The sequence below is a fragment of the Typopeltis vanoorti genome, chromosome 10 (genome assembly GCF_054136105.1).
Source record: "Typopeltis vanoorti isolate ZY-2024b chromosome 10, IOZ_Tvanoo_1.0, whole genome shotgun sequence".
NCBI lineage: Eukaryota > Metazoa > Arthropoda > Arachnida > Uropygi > Thelyphonidae > Typopeltis > Typopeltis vanoorti.
In genome coordinates, this window is record NC_143558.1 from 97,126,313 (window position 1) to 97,140,468 (window position 14,156).

At 36.6% G+C, this 14,156-nt stretch overlaps 1 protein-coding gene across 4 annotated transcripts in view; it reads left to right on the top strand.

The window, feature by feature from the left end:
* The first annotated feature begins 1,284 nt into the window (after positions 1-1,284).
* Positions 1,285-14,156, top strand: part of Polr3F (RNA polymerase III subunit F) — a 160,324-nt gene continuing 147,452 nt past the window's right edge. For 2 of the 4 annotated variants that reach the window (XM_090398683.1, XM_090398685.1), the window contains exon 1: positions 1,286-1,800. The gene's annotated coding sequence lies outside the window, so the exon portion shown is untranslated. Of the gene's footprint in view, positions 1,801-14,156 lie in introns of all 4 variants that reach the window. The other 2 variants (XM_090398686.1, XM_090398684.1) reach the window with 2 other exon arrangements.

The following is a 14,156-nucleotide window of genomic DNA, read 5'->3' on the forward strand; positions in this document are numbered from 1 at the left end:
AGATCTGTTCAATCTTACACTAGAAGAAGCAACCAATAAAGCCTTAAACAATGAAGACTCTGGAATCAAAATACATGAGAAAAATGTAACACATTTAAAATTTGCAGACGACATTGCATTACTTGCAAGCACAGAAGAAAATCTATGGCGAATTTCTGATAAAATAAAGGAGGAGTGTATAAAATCTGGATTAAACATAAATATAGACAAAACAGAAATTATGCAAATAGGAAAAAAAAGCACCAATCTGAAAATTAAAATTGATAGTAAGATTCTAGAGCAGGTAGAAAACTTCACCTACCTTGGACGAGTTATTGAGTACAATGGTGAAATTATAAAAGATATAAACGGACGAATTAGTCAAGCATCCCAAACTTTTGGACGGCTTAATAAAATATGGAAGTCAAGAGACATCAAAGAAGTAACAAAAGTAAGAATCTATGAAACAATGGTCCTTCCAATACTCCTCTATGGAAGTGAATGTGGAATCTGAAAAAGGCTGAAGAGAAAAAATTATTAGTTACTGAAATGGGTTGGCTAAGAAGATTACTTGGAGTATCTCTGCTGAATCGACTAAGAAACGAAGACACAAGGAAACGACTAAAAGAAGAAATAACAATAATAGACAAAATCCAAGAAAGAAGACTGCAATGGTTTTGCCATGTGACCAGAATGGGAAAAGAAAGACTACCATCTAAAGCCCTGAATACAACGATGGAATGGAAAAGATCCAAAGGACATCCCAGAATTAGACGGATAGACAAAATAAAAGAGGACCTGAAAACCAAATCACAACAAGCGACACCAAACTGGACAGAATTGTTCGGACTCTCCCGGGACAAACAGAAGTGGAAAGAGCTCATTCGGCCTCTTCATCATCTCCATAGATGATGGAAGAGAGAAGAAGAAGAAGAAGAAGTATGATGATATGTATAAAATAATATAATGTGGAGGTTGAAGTTAAAAAAAAAAATAGTGCTCTTAAATATTTTTCTGCCTGTAAATTTTTCCAGGCATCTTTTAAATCGTTGTGGTCGTTAACGTTCTAAAACTCCGCCATTTCATTTGACAAATCTTATAATGCACAGACCTTAAATTCTGATCTTCAGAATATTCACTAGTGGGGTTTGGATAACCTTGTGAACGTCAATGCTCATAAAACACAACTCTGCTTTATATCCCACAAAATATATACTTCGTGTGCCATCTATTCAAATATTTGCGCAGCGTAATTTTTTTGTGTTATCCTGTGAGTGATGTTGAGAGTTGTAAAATCAATTTCAGCCTTTTGACAAGTTATTCGTTTGTTGTTTTTTTTCCCTTCCGTTTTGTTAAACTTGTTTAACATGTTTATATTGTTTATTTGTAAACAATAAAAAAACTATAAATCCATTTATTACGAATTACTGTGCACTTAGCAAAGTATTGGGATATAATCAAGAACCATTATTATCCCCTCCTCTACCCTTTTTTTATTACATAGATGCTTGCTGCTAGCTATTTTATAGTGGTGAACATGGTATGCTCCAATTTTTGGTTTTGGCCATAATCACGATGAGCAGGTTTTGAGGCTGATCACAATATCGTGGCCGCATCCCTGAATTTCATAGGCTGTTGGTTACTATATGTGACACAATCAATTCGGGACGTGTAATATAAGATATGTGCAGCATACCAAGTTGTAAAATTATTACTAGCTTCTGATCAAGGGTTTTCTTCCAAACGAGTCAGGTGTTTGTCAGATCTTAAACTAAGCAAAGGAATTCACTTACAAAAAAAAAAAAAAAAAAAAAAAAGTCGGTATGTATTGGTTTTTAATTCCCCCGGAAAATTGCATTCCAGACAATATCTAACCTTTTCTATGTTACAGCGCAACTAACTGGAATTGGGGATAATCCTTAGTTTTTGAATTAATGATTACAGATTTTTTGGTCAAGTTTCTCTACCATTTTCAGTGCAACAGAATTTAGAGAAAATAATAGTTGAATAATTTTGTTTACAAGAGATCAGTCACATTTAAGTTTTCAAACAACAACAACAAAAAAAAAAATTGAGATCAAGCAGATAGTAAAAAAAGTACCTGATATCAAATTTTCAAAAAAATTAACGGTGATTGATCTATTGTAAAGTTATATGAGTGGGTTAGTGAGTGAAATGCATAGCCCGAGCGTATTTTCAATGTGAACACATTGAATCAGTTTAAGGCACGGTTGGATGAATGTTGCGTGCGATAGTATCTACCTCCTACAATGAGTCCCTGACTTCATGGAGGTCTGATAATAATATCTTACAAAATAAGTGCATGTTGGATTATGCAGTATTACAAGTACAAGGGGAACTTCATCAGTAATGACATTAGAGGTTAATAATAAAAGCAAAGTTCAGACTTTTGTAACAAATCAATAAACTCCTCAGGAAGCATCATTTCTATGCATCCTGAAGAATTACCTTTCTTTATTTCCCATCCTGGATTCCCTGTGGATTGGGTCTTGCTGTTCACACCATTTTTTCCATACACAGTGTTCATTGGGTGATGTGTTATATCAAAGCTGATTTTTAATGGAATTATATAAAATATGATTTTTTTTATTTGTTAGCGAAATTTAAGTGGAGTATTTGAATTTTGGAAAGTTATGCCAGTTAATACTCCTCAATATGCTTTGGATTAATGCTATTGTAGAGATTGAGCTTTGTAGTTTTTATTCTATACGCTAACTACTCTTGCATTGAAAATGATCAGGAAACTGAACATTTTGTAGACACACACACACACACACTCTCTCTCTCTTTAACTACTCTTGCATTGAAAATGATTAAAAAAATAAATAAAATCTGTTTGCTATATAAAGTTAAAAAGTTGAATCCATTATCCTTTATCCAAGTGTACAATGTTTGTATGTGAATTATCTTCACAACTGGTTTACTTGTATATGTATGCTAATGACTTCACATTAGTTGTCTTAGTACCCCATAATGCAAAGCAGACACCCATTCAGATGGTGTATAATGCAATACATTATAGGAAGTACCACTACCCAGACTGGTTTCGACCTTTGAGATCTCATTAGTGGTAGTCAATGGTTATATGCTTTATATTATGGAATGCTAGGCCAGTTGATGCAAAGCAGACACCCTTTCAGGTGTGTGTGTAATGCAGTACATTATAGGAAGTGTCGCTACCCAGACCAGTTTCTACCATTGAGGTCTCATCAGTGGGAGCCAATGGTATATGCTTTATATTATGGTATACTAGGCCAGTTGATGTGAATCATTAGCCATTATATACAAGTAGCCTAGTCATGAAGATACTTCATGCTCAAACATTGTTTGCTTACACTTAGATAAAGGATTAAACCAAGAATATTTCTTGGCATCTTTAATTTATAGTATAACCGAGGGGGAAAACTTTCAGCATCAATCTCTAATCCACAGTATTTTAATAAGTTGTGACACTTTTTGACTACTTATACAGGTAATATATGACTTCTGCATTATTTCATCCATAGTATCTCCTTGATCTAGCTCACACTAAGAGCCAGGCCTTGGTCTGGCTCCCCACTGGTGGTAACTTGCTTCCTGGAGAGTTGAGAGGTTCTGCCCAGTGGCTGGTCTTTGCCTGTCACTGAGTTTCTTCTCCTGGAGCAATTCGATTCATGCCAGGAGTGATGAGTTCAATAGGAATCCTTTAGGGTCACTGAGTGAGATTTAGAGTGATCTTGTACATCACTCAGAGTTTTTGGAGACATATCCCTGCACTTTAACATACCTCAGTAAGGGTTGAAATCAGTCTGGGTAGTGGCCTTCCCATAATGCATTGCATTACACTCATATGAAAGGGTGTGTGTACTTTGCATTATGGGGTACTAAGACAGTTGATGTGAAATCATTAACCTCTATGTACAAGTAGCCCAGTCATGAAGATACTTCATGCACAAACATTGTTTGCTTACATTTGAATAAAAGATTAAACCAATAATGTAATTTCTTGGCATCTTTAATTTGTAGTATAATCAAGTGAAAAAACTTTCAACATCTTAAAGTGTTATGAACACTGTCTTTTAAATTTCTTATTTAGTATTTTGGTCATTTCTCTTATTCAAATGTATAAGATTAAACTGACTTCCCATACCAGCTTTGTTATCTATTGCTATATTTAATTTGCCAACTTTACTAAAAATTGTTCATACATAACTGAAATGTTTCACTTTTTATAAGTCAGGTCTTCTTTTTTAAAGAGATCTGATGACTTATGGTGGTGTTAAGACTCCACTACCCCAAGTCTTTATTAATATAAATTTATGTTTCTTATTTTTTTTTCTTCTCTCCATGTGAATTTATGCACATCTTTATGTTGGAACAGTTTATGAATAATTACTTGTCCATATTATGAACATAAATCAAGTAGGTACACTATTATTATTGACTTTGTATTTCCTGTTGTGCTGCGTAAGTCTTCAAAAAAGAGTCAAGATTTCCATTAGCATGTCAATGTCATCTGTAGGCAAGAGGTTAAGTAGTAAATAAGTATCTTGATGCTTTCCTTGATAGTGTGAAGGAGATATTCCAAGGTGGACAGAATGAAAGTGGAGGAAGTTCAGTATATTTGAATCTGGACAGTAAATGGATGTTGACCAGAAACCAACTACTATTCCTCCATTTTCTTCTGCAGCACAACATTGCCCCTGAAAATACCTCTAGAAGAGATATAAAGCAGATATAGAATGTCTGTTAAAGAAAAGTATTGGATGAATGTGTATAAAGGCAAGGTTATAAATTAACTGGATTCTCCTCTTCTTCAGCTCTTTATTATTCATATCATCCTTTTCTATACATGAAAAAGAGGGATCACATGAATTTCTCTAATCTTATGATAAGTAGAATATTTTTCATGGATTGCTTAACCGACATTTTGGTAAACCATGATTGGGATAGAAATTGAGGGATATTGAGTGGAATGGGAGATGGAGGCCTTTATGAGTTAGAATTATTTTTTTAATAGGATCTCAACATGTGTTTGAATTGAATTGTTAGAACAGAAACAGTACCACCAGGAAAGTGAAAAAAATATCAATTACAGAGGCTATTCCATTTGGTGCTATTATAATGCCAAAGGACAAGACTGAGACTGGTTGGACGAAGAATGCCCTATGTTAAAAGAAACTTGAATGACATTTTGGTCTAAGTCAGAGAAGAGACTTAACTGCTACCATATATTTAGAGGGAAAAAGAAAATAATATGTATCTAAAACTGAGAACTTTTATTGTTAAAAGACCATAAGATTTAATGATTACAAATACAAAGAGCCAACAAGTTTCACTAGCCACTGTCTAGCATTTTCAAGGCTGTACTGGTGTGAAAACAAATGCATCAAGTTACATGAAAACATACACTTTAGTAACTGTTAGGCCATTACATTTGATAATTCGTGTTTGCTGGCATGCATGCGTTCGAATGCTTCAGTCAGAATTAGGTACATGACCACGTGTTGTGTAGTTTTTCGCATATTGTAGTTCTGTTGAGCTGAGAGAACTGATGAGATATTTCCATATGTCTTTAAGAATAGCACTTTGATTTCTATTTAAATTATTGCCTGTGCGTAGCACCACTGTTGCTTCTTTGAAAGTTCTGTGTCTGTAGTCATTCTCGATGTCAGGCATAGAACTGTTTTTCCAATTTATAACGTGATTTGATGTTGAGAAATGATGAGCTAAACCAGATGTGATGATTCTATTGTAATTGACATCCCCCACATGTTCCTTCTGTGTTATTTCAAAACTTCTAGAGGTCTGTCCAATGTAAGAAAGGCCACATGTGCATGGAATTTCATATACTCTAGGAAATTTGAGGAAAGGTACCTCATCTTTGGGAGATCTTAAGACTTGCCTGATCGTTGTAGTTGGTTTAAAAACCACTCTGATGTTATGAGTTTTTAACATTCTTGCCAATTTTGTGGAAACTGAATTAATATATGGAATGACAGCTGTGGACACATATTGGGACTCTGTTCCACATTGTCGGGGGTTGTCTTTAAAAAGCAATTTTTTTAAAATGTTAGAAGAGTATCCTTTCAGAGATAGAATGCTAGCTATTTGTGACAGTTCTCTCTGTACATCTTCTTTCGAAATAGACCTTAAGGACCTTAATGTGTCCACAGCTGTCATTCCATATAAGACAGAGGGACCACGTGGGGGATGTCAATCACAATAGAATCATCACATGTGGTTTAGCTCATCATTTCTCAACATCAAATGACGTTATAGATTGGAAAAACAGTTCTATGCCTTACATCGAGAATGACTACAGACACAACTTTCACAGAAACAGCAGTGGTGCTTGCACAGGCAATTTAAATAGAATCAATTCTTATCAATTCTCTCAGCTCAACAGAACTACAATATGCGAAAAACTACACAACACGTGGTCATGTACCTGAAAGAGAGTGGATCTTCCTCAAAGTAGAAGAAGAGAATAGATAAAGCTAGGAGTTCATGAGAGTGCCACTCCCATTACACTCAAAATGATTGCTCCTTATGGTCCACGAGTCCTTACAGTATATTCGGACCACCCAGCCATAAGTACATATATACACACACTCATACATGGTGGGTTCCCCTATCCACCACCCATGGGAGGCACTCTCTAGGGGTTACAGGCCCCCTCCCCGATACACACATATAACATAACCGAATATAAGGATCATCTACTGTCAGCTACCTGTTACTATGAATATTTAACCAATGTCCTTCACACTTTTACTTTATCGAAGGCATGCACGCCATCAAACACGAATTATCAAATGTAACGGCCTAACAGTTACTAAAGTGTATGTTTTCATGTAACTTGATGCATTTGTTTTCTACACTAGTACAGCCTTGAAAATGCTAGACAGTGGCTAGCGAAACTTGTTGGCTCTTTGTATTTGTAATCATTAAATCTTATGGTCTTTTAACAATAAAAGTTCTCAGTTTTAACAGCTTAGACCAAAAATGAACAGTTTATAATATTTATCTCTTAGGGGTACTGAAGGGATTGTGTAAAAATATTTATGTAGCTCCAAAAAGTCTAAATATTTTTACATAAATTTTACCAAGTTCAAGCCCAGTAAGAATTGTAACTTGTATATAGATGTTTGTTTAAATGTAAATAATCCCAATGGGAATTGTATATGCTCTCTGCCAAATAAGGGAATATTCTAGAAGGTGTAGTATTAAGGCAATACCTCGCCACTAGTAAACAGTATATTTTTAGCTCTTTGTAAAGACGTAAAATTTTGTGTGTGTGTTCTACATGGAAACGCTCAAGGTCAGTGCTAGGTGGACTGACAAAAGCTTCAAACGAATGTCCGCTGCCAGAACGAATAGGATTTAGGGAGTGTTGGAGAAAAACAAAGGAAATGTCACTCTGAGAAAAGGATCAAGGGATTTCACCGAAATGTTTGGGGGGTCACATATCTCCGTGCCAGGATTTGCATGTGACCGAATAAAAGGCGTCGGCGAAAAGATCGCAACATCGGTTCCAGAAATTTTCATCAGCGATCCACAGGTCGTCAGTCAGTCGTCAAGAAGTCGTCGGCAGTTATCCGACAGATGTACGTCATTGGGAACGTGACTACAGGAGAAATCATGCCAGTGATCTAAAAGAAAGATGACAAGGAGCCGATCCGCCAGGCAAAGCAGATATTTGATGACGAATTGATGAGTCTTTGCCAGGAGCTGTTAACCAGAGGGAAGAAATTGCTCCGTTAGTCCAACGCACATGCAAGCATTCCACAAGGCCAATAATCTTCGTCCGAAGTGCGGCGAGTACAGCGTCCCAGAAGCATCAGTAAATCTATCACCAGTGTAAAGAGGGAGAGAAAAACCTGACACGGAAGAAAAGGGAATAGAAGTCCAGTTCGAAGCCAAATGCACAGTGGGTAGCAGCTATAAAGTGAGTTGACCCGTTTGTTCAATTTTCTTGAGCTTTTAAGAGAACTTATTAGTGGACTGTAAAATAGAGGCTGATCTAAATAGGCATATTTAACAGTTGAAGATTATAAAGTAATTAATTGTCAGGAATTTGTAGTTGAATTAAGTCATAGTGTAACTGTTTGCTGAATTGGTGAAACTTACCTATAGAATTTTCCCAGCATAGAAAGGAAGGAGCAATTGTGTGTAAAAAATATTGTTTGTGTTCGATAAATGAGAGTTGACAATTAAGTAATAAGTACCATTGCTCAGCATAAATGATTTATGTTGTCCTAAGAAAATTAGTTAAATATGTGAGTAAAATGCAGGAACTTAACTAATTTATTTATACAGATTTGAATTCAGATGTTTTTTTTCTATTACTGAAAATGCAGTGTAAATTTGTCTCATGTGAATTAAATTTTGTTGTTTAAATATTAAATAAGTGTCGCCTGATTCTTAATTATTTGATGCACTGTTCCGAAAAAATATTAGAGCCTATTAGCGGGAACCCAAGAGAAAGGATAGTAAAGAATAGATAGTAGACCACGACTGCAGATACTAATTAAATTAGGATTATTCTGAGGGTAAATGGAAAACTACTGGACGCATTTTACACTTCTTGTTAATAGAAAATGAACATCAGTGGCGCAGCTTTTAATCAAATAAATTTTCTGGTGTTCGAAGAATAAGAAGGCAAGTGCAGAAGGCAGTTTAGCGTATGGAGATATTAAAGATATACCAGAGAGTGATAAGGAAGAATAGTTAGAAGTACATAACAAAAGTTGCATTAAACATATAAATATATACGAGATTAAAGAGAAATAAGGGAAGCGAATTAATGTATAAGAAAAAAGAGAGATATATAAAAGATATATATACTGTAATAAGAACCATACAGAGATATAAAGAGATAAGATAGAGACATAGGATAAGAGAATAATTAAGTATAAGATAATAAAAGAAAGATATATAAATAAGATATAAATATATAATTAAAGATACAATAAGAAAAAATAAAGCCAGGTAGGATAATAAAGTATATTACCAAAATAAAATAAAATAGCCCCTCCCCCCCGTTTACAATGGCGCAGTTCTGACAGGAATAAACCCTCCTTTTTTATTACAATTGTATTATTTGGTATTCTGGTGGATAAATGAACAGTTTTTGTAAGGTACTTGCTAATAGTATCTATTTTAACATCATTTTCAGGTCGATCATTAGTATTGGAGAAAGGAAGTTAGTTTGAATTGTGAACATTAAGTTCCAAAGAAAATGTCATCACTTTTTCAGAATTGGAATTGCAGAAAACTCAAGCAAAAGGATGCTATAAATATCAGTAAGGAAATTTTGAGGCCTGAAGTGGTGAATGCCATGTTTGGCCTCCAGAGCAGAGGTTCCATTTTCTTCCTCCTCTCTTCTTTATGCAGTGTGAGACATATCCTTCAAGAACATGCCAAACATACTTAGTTTCAAAGCCTCCATTTCAAGGGTATATCAGTAAAAATGGGCTGTGCCATAAGCAAGCCACTACTTGGTATATGGACACAAACCTGGTCGGGAAAAAAACAAATTAAGTCACCCTTCTTGGAAACGTCAATGTTTACAGTACCAGCTGGCCCTCCTCTTTCAACTGCACAGGTCAAGCTAGTAGAGAGGCTGAGACATTTGCAATCACCAGCAATTTGACACAAATTGTTCACATTCCCACCAGAATACCATACAACTCTGACCACTCTCATAACACTCTGAACCTTTTCCTTACTAATGACCCATCTAAGTATGCAGTGAATGTAGTCTGTCCTGTAGACAGCTCAGACAATCTAGTTCAGATCTCTTCCACATACACATCCATGCATTGCATGGCATTACATAAAAGCCAAGCAGAACGGTCTTTGCAATTTTATTCATTTCCTTGGTCAAATTACTGTTTCTGGCCATCCAATCCTAATCTGTGTGCATGCGCTGAATGAATCACTGAAATAATTCTTATTGGCAAGGAAACATTTATTCCCACTCTGCCCTAAATTCCTGCCCACTCTCTAAGCCCTGGTTCTCCCACAGGTGTGTTACGGTGGTGCAAGAGAAGTCAAGCATACCGTAAGTGGCTTATATCCAAAAATCCATTGTCCTATAAATGCAATAAGACCATAACTGAAAAAAAAAAAAAAAAAAAAAGGGAGGGCTATCAACACACAGAAAAGAAAACTAAAAACAGGAAACTTGCATCCTTCCCCAAATGGAAGCTATGCCTTCCGGTCTCTGGCCAAAACTGTTGGCTGAACTGCCCAATGCTATTCCCACTGTTGTTACATCCAGATGATACCCAGGGCATCATCACCCACAGAATAAGTCAATATCCTTAGTTCCCACTTCTCCATTTCATGCATGGCTGATCATGGCAAATGTCCTCCATTCGTTTGAATGCCTTATTTGACGTTCCACCAGAAAGAGATGAGAAAAATCTCATCTGAATTGGATACCAAAGTCTCCTGGTCCTAATAGCATTCCTCCAGTTCTAAAGATCTGTGCTCCATAGTTGATTCCCATCTGTTGTCTTTTTACACTCTTATTCCACTGGTATTTATCCTGCACTCTGGAAATTAGCCCATATGCATCCTATTCCTAAGAAGGGTGACAATTCTTTAACTTCAGTAGTCTGAAGGTAAAGAATTGTCACCCTTCAATATTTACAGTCTCAAATTTCCCTCGCCTCAGTTCATTCTGAAATAGTGGAAAGAAGCATCAACACCCAACTTTTACATTATGTTGAAGGCTCTCAACTAATCAAATGACTAATAGTATGGATTCCGTCATTGCCAATCAACTGGAGATCTTTCCTATGTTACCCATTTCTGAACGAACACACCACGAAAAAATTAGATAAATCTTAAGTGATTACTCGGTATGGTAAAACGTCTATTAAGTAAACTCGCATCTTTTGATCTGCCCCCCCTGACTTCTGCAGTTAAATTGCCATATTTTAGGTGGACAGACACTCACTTTAAGTGTTGGTGCATGGCTCCTTATCTTCAAACTATACAATGCCACAAGGCTGTGTCTTTCAACCAATCTCTTTTGTTTGTAAATAAGTGATCTACCCCTGACAGCCAATCCAGTACACAGTTTTGCTGACAACTTCACATTACACTCCTCCATTTCACTTGACAAACCTTGTAATGCACAGACTGTAAATTCTGATCTTCAGAACATTCACCAGTGGAGTTTGGATAACCTTGTGAACGTCAATGCTCATAAAACACAACTCTGCTTTATTTCCCACATAAAAAATAACAGAAAAAAAAACAACATTTTCTTCAGTCTTACCTTTGGCAATATCCAAATCCTCTATTCAAGATGAGATTAACTTTCTTGAGATAACTCCCTTGCCTACATCTCTCCTGGCACAAACACATTACAAATATTGCCTCCTCTGCATCCAAAAAAAAATTAGCATTTCTCTTTCACTCAAGGCATTTAACTCAAAACATCTCCTGACCTATACAAATCGCAAATTGTCCTAACATTGAATATTGTTCTCTTATCTGGGGTGGTGTCCCTAAAAATACTGGATTCCAGACAGAAAAGAGTAGTTAGATTGATTAATGAGGCCTTCTTACTAATACACTCCATTCACTTTCGTGCAGGCATTCAGTTTCTGCTGCTTGCATCTTCTGTAAATATTTTAATGGCTACAGGTCATCAGAATTAGCATTAATAATTCCCCTTCTTTCTGTCAAACATGTTCAAATGTGTAGTAGTCAATCAACATGTTCTTACAGTTCAACTCCAAACCTATAAAAAGTTTTTTCTTCCTCTTCATTTATCCCTTCCACTACTTCCTTCTGGAACAGTCTCCTGCCATATATTTTCCAGAGTATAATCCACAGCTGTTCAGGTCAGATGTGAACAAGTTCCTTCTTGCTCATCTACGATACTAGTGTACTACAGGTTGAACAGTCTTTCGTGGATGGGTTCTCTGTTAAGAAAAGAAATGTCAGGAAGCTTTCTGGTCAACTGGTATGAAATCCTACTGTAATAACATAATCTGCTAAGTTATGCTTGGAGCTCCCTGTGTGGATGTTATGCCTATAATCTTTTTTCTCTCTTGTCTCCCTGTATGTACTGTCAGTTTACTTTTATCTAACTCTGAACCAAAAATGAAATGTTCAAATAAACAGTGACATAGACTGAAATAAATTGTCCTTAAAAATAATCTGAACAAAAGCCGAATTAAGCGCAATATACAAAACATGCCAGAATCCTTACTTCGTACATCACTTATGTACAGTCATCCAGACCAGACTGCTTACTCCTGACAGAAACTCAAATTGCAGCTATATCAACCATAGTCCAGTCAGTGTCCAAATTGCACACTTCATGATACCTTTTGCCACAAGGGTAGCACAATTGATTTTTGAGAACCAACATTATTAGCCAGAGAATGTCTAATTTAGAATCGCCTGCTTTTCACCTCCTCTGACTCAAAATCTCCTTGCTGCATTATATCTAACAGTCATCTGCTGTCTATTCTGACCTCTTCACTTTGTTATTCATGAAGCTCAACCTGCAATTCGGTTATCTAAATAGTGAACCCATCTTTCTAGGTAATTTGCATCTACAACTCCAACTGGCTCTCCCTTTTTCAACAATATGGGCAAAGCTAGATGAAATACAGGAGTTTTTGCTATAAGCACTGATACTGATCTGATGCAAATTGTGCATCTGCCTATTTGAATTCCTGATATTTCCTTCTATGCCCCCATTCTTCTTCTTTTTTAACTGGTTCTCTTTCCACATACAGTGTAGAGGTGACCTCTCCCCCCTTAGTAATTCACATCACAATCTTGTGCACATTTCCTCTCACATAGAATGCTCTCCTTCCAACCATTCTCAATTATGTGTCTTCTGGCACTACAAAGATACCAAGTGGAACGACCTCCAGAATATTTACTCTTCTATTTCCATTGTCTGAATATTGCTTTCACTCTTCTGACCCAAACATCCACACTGAACAAGCCACAGAAATTATCCTCCCTGACTTGAAGGCTTTCATTCTACCTTAAATCCTCTCAGCCACTTTTCCAGCCCTTGCTCAACAGAAAGTGTACCAAAATAGTTGGAGAAAACTCAGCTTGCCTTCAATGTCATGGCTTGCAAGAACTCCAGTTTCCTACTCAGCCTATGCTGAAGCATGGGGAAAAAAAAAAAAAAAAAACAGCCATCAGTAGAGACAAATCTGACTTCATAAAGGCCAACAGTAGAAAACTTGCCTACTTTCCAAATGGAATTCATGCCTTCTGGTTTCTTGCAAAAGACATCAGACAAAACTTTTGCTCACCACTTCCACCTCTCAGTGGTGCCAGCTGGAAGAAATTCCAGATGGTACCACTGTTACAGCACCTAAAAATAAATCTTACCTCCTAGCATCACTTTTCCTCCAACTCCTGAATAGATGAGACAAAGACAAATTGCCTCTTAATAATCAGAAACTGAGCACCCACTGCATGCCATGTGGTTTTCTTGCAAAAACACATCAGAAGAATACTAAACAACTTGAACACTAAAAGATCTTGTGGTTCTGATGCCATCTTTCCAATTATGCTCAAGAGTTAATACCTGTTCTGTATTGTCTGTACAATCATCTGTACTTAGCTGGCACTTAACCTTATGTACGGAAGCAAGCATATATCCAGTTTATTTCCAAAAAATGAAGATACAGATCTATAATCAAACCACTGGCCAATTGCTCTCACCTCAGCCTTCTCCAGAATAACGGAGAAAGTCATCATCTACTGCTGGACACATTCATGGAAAGGTTTGGAGAAATGTGATGTTATTCTTCATATATCCAGAGTTTTTGATCATGCCTGGCATTGAGGTCTGCTAAGCAAATCACCATTTTTTGATGTGCCTGCTTCCCTCCATAACTGGATAATTAGTTTGCTGTCTTGTCATTTACTGTGTCATGGTGGATGGTTCCCTCTTGGAGAGCCCTGAGGCACTCCAAGGCAGGAGTGCCTCAGGGCTCTGTTCTATTCCTAGGCCTCTTCCTGTGCATACACACTTGCTCTTGTCTTGTACTAATCCTATTCACAGCCTTGCTGATGACATCACACTCCATTCATCCAACTCATATGACAAACCATGCCGTGCCATGCTTAGACATTGCAAGCTTCAGGATCATCTTCAATCAGTGCCTTAAAAA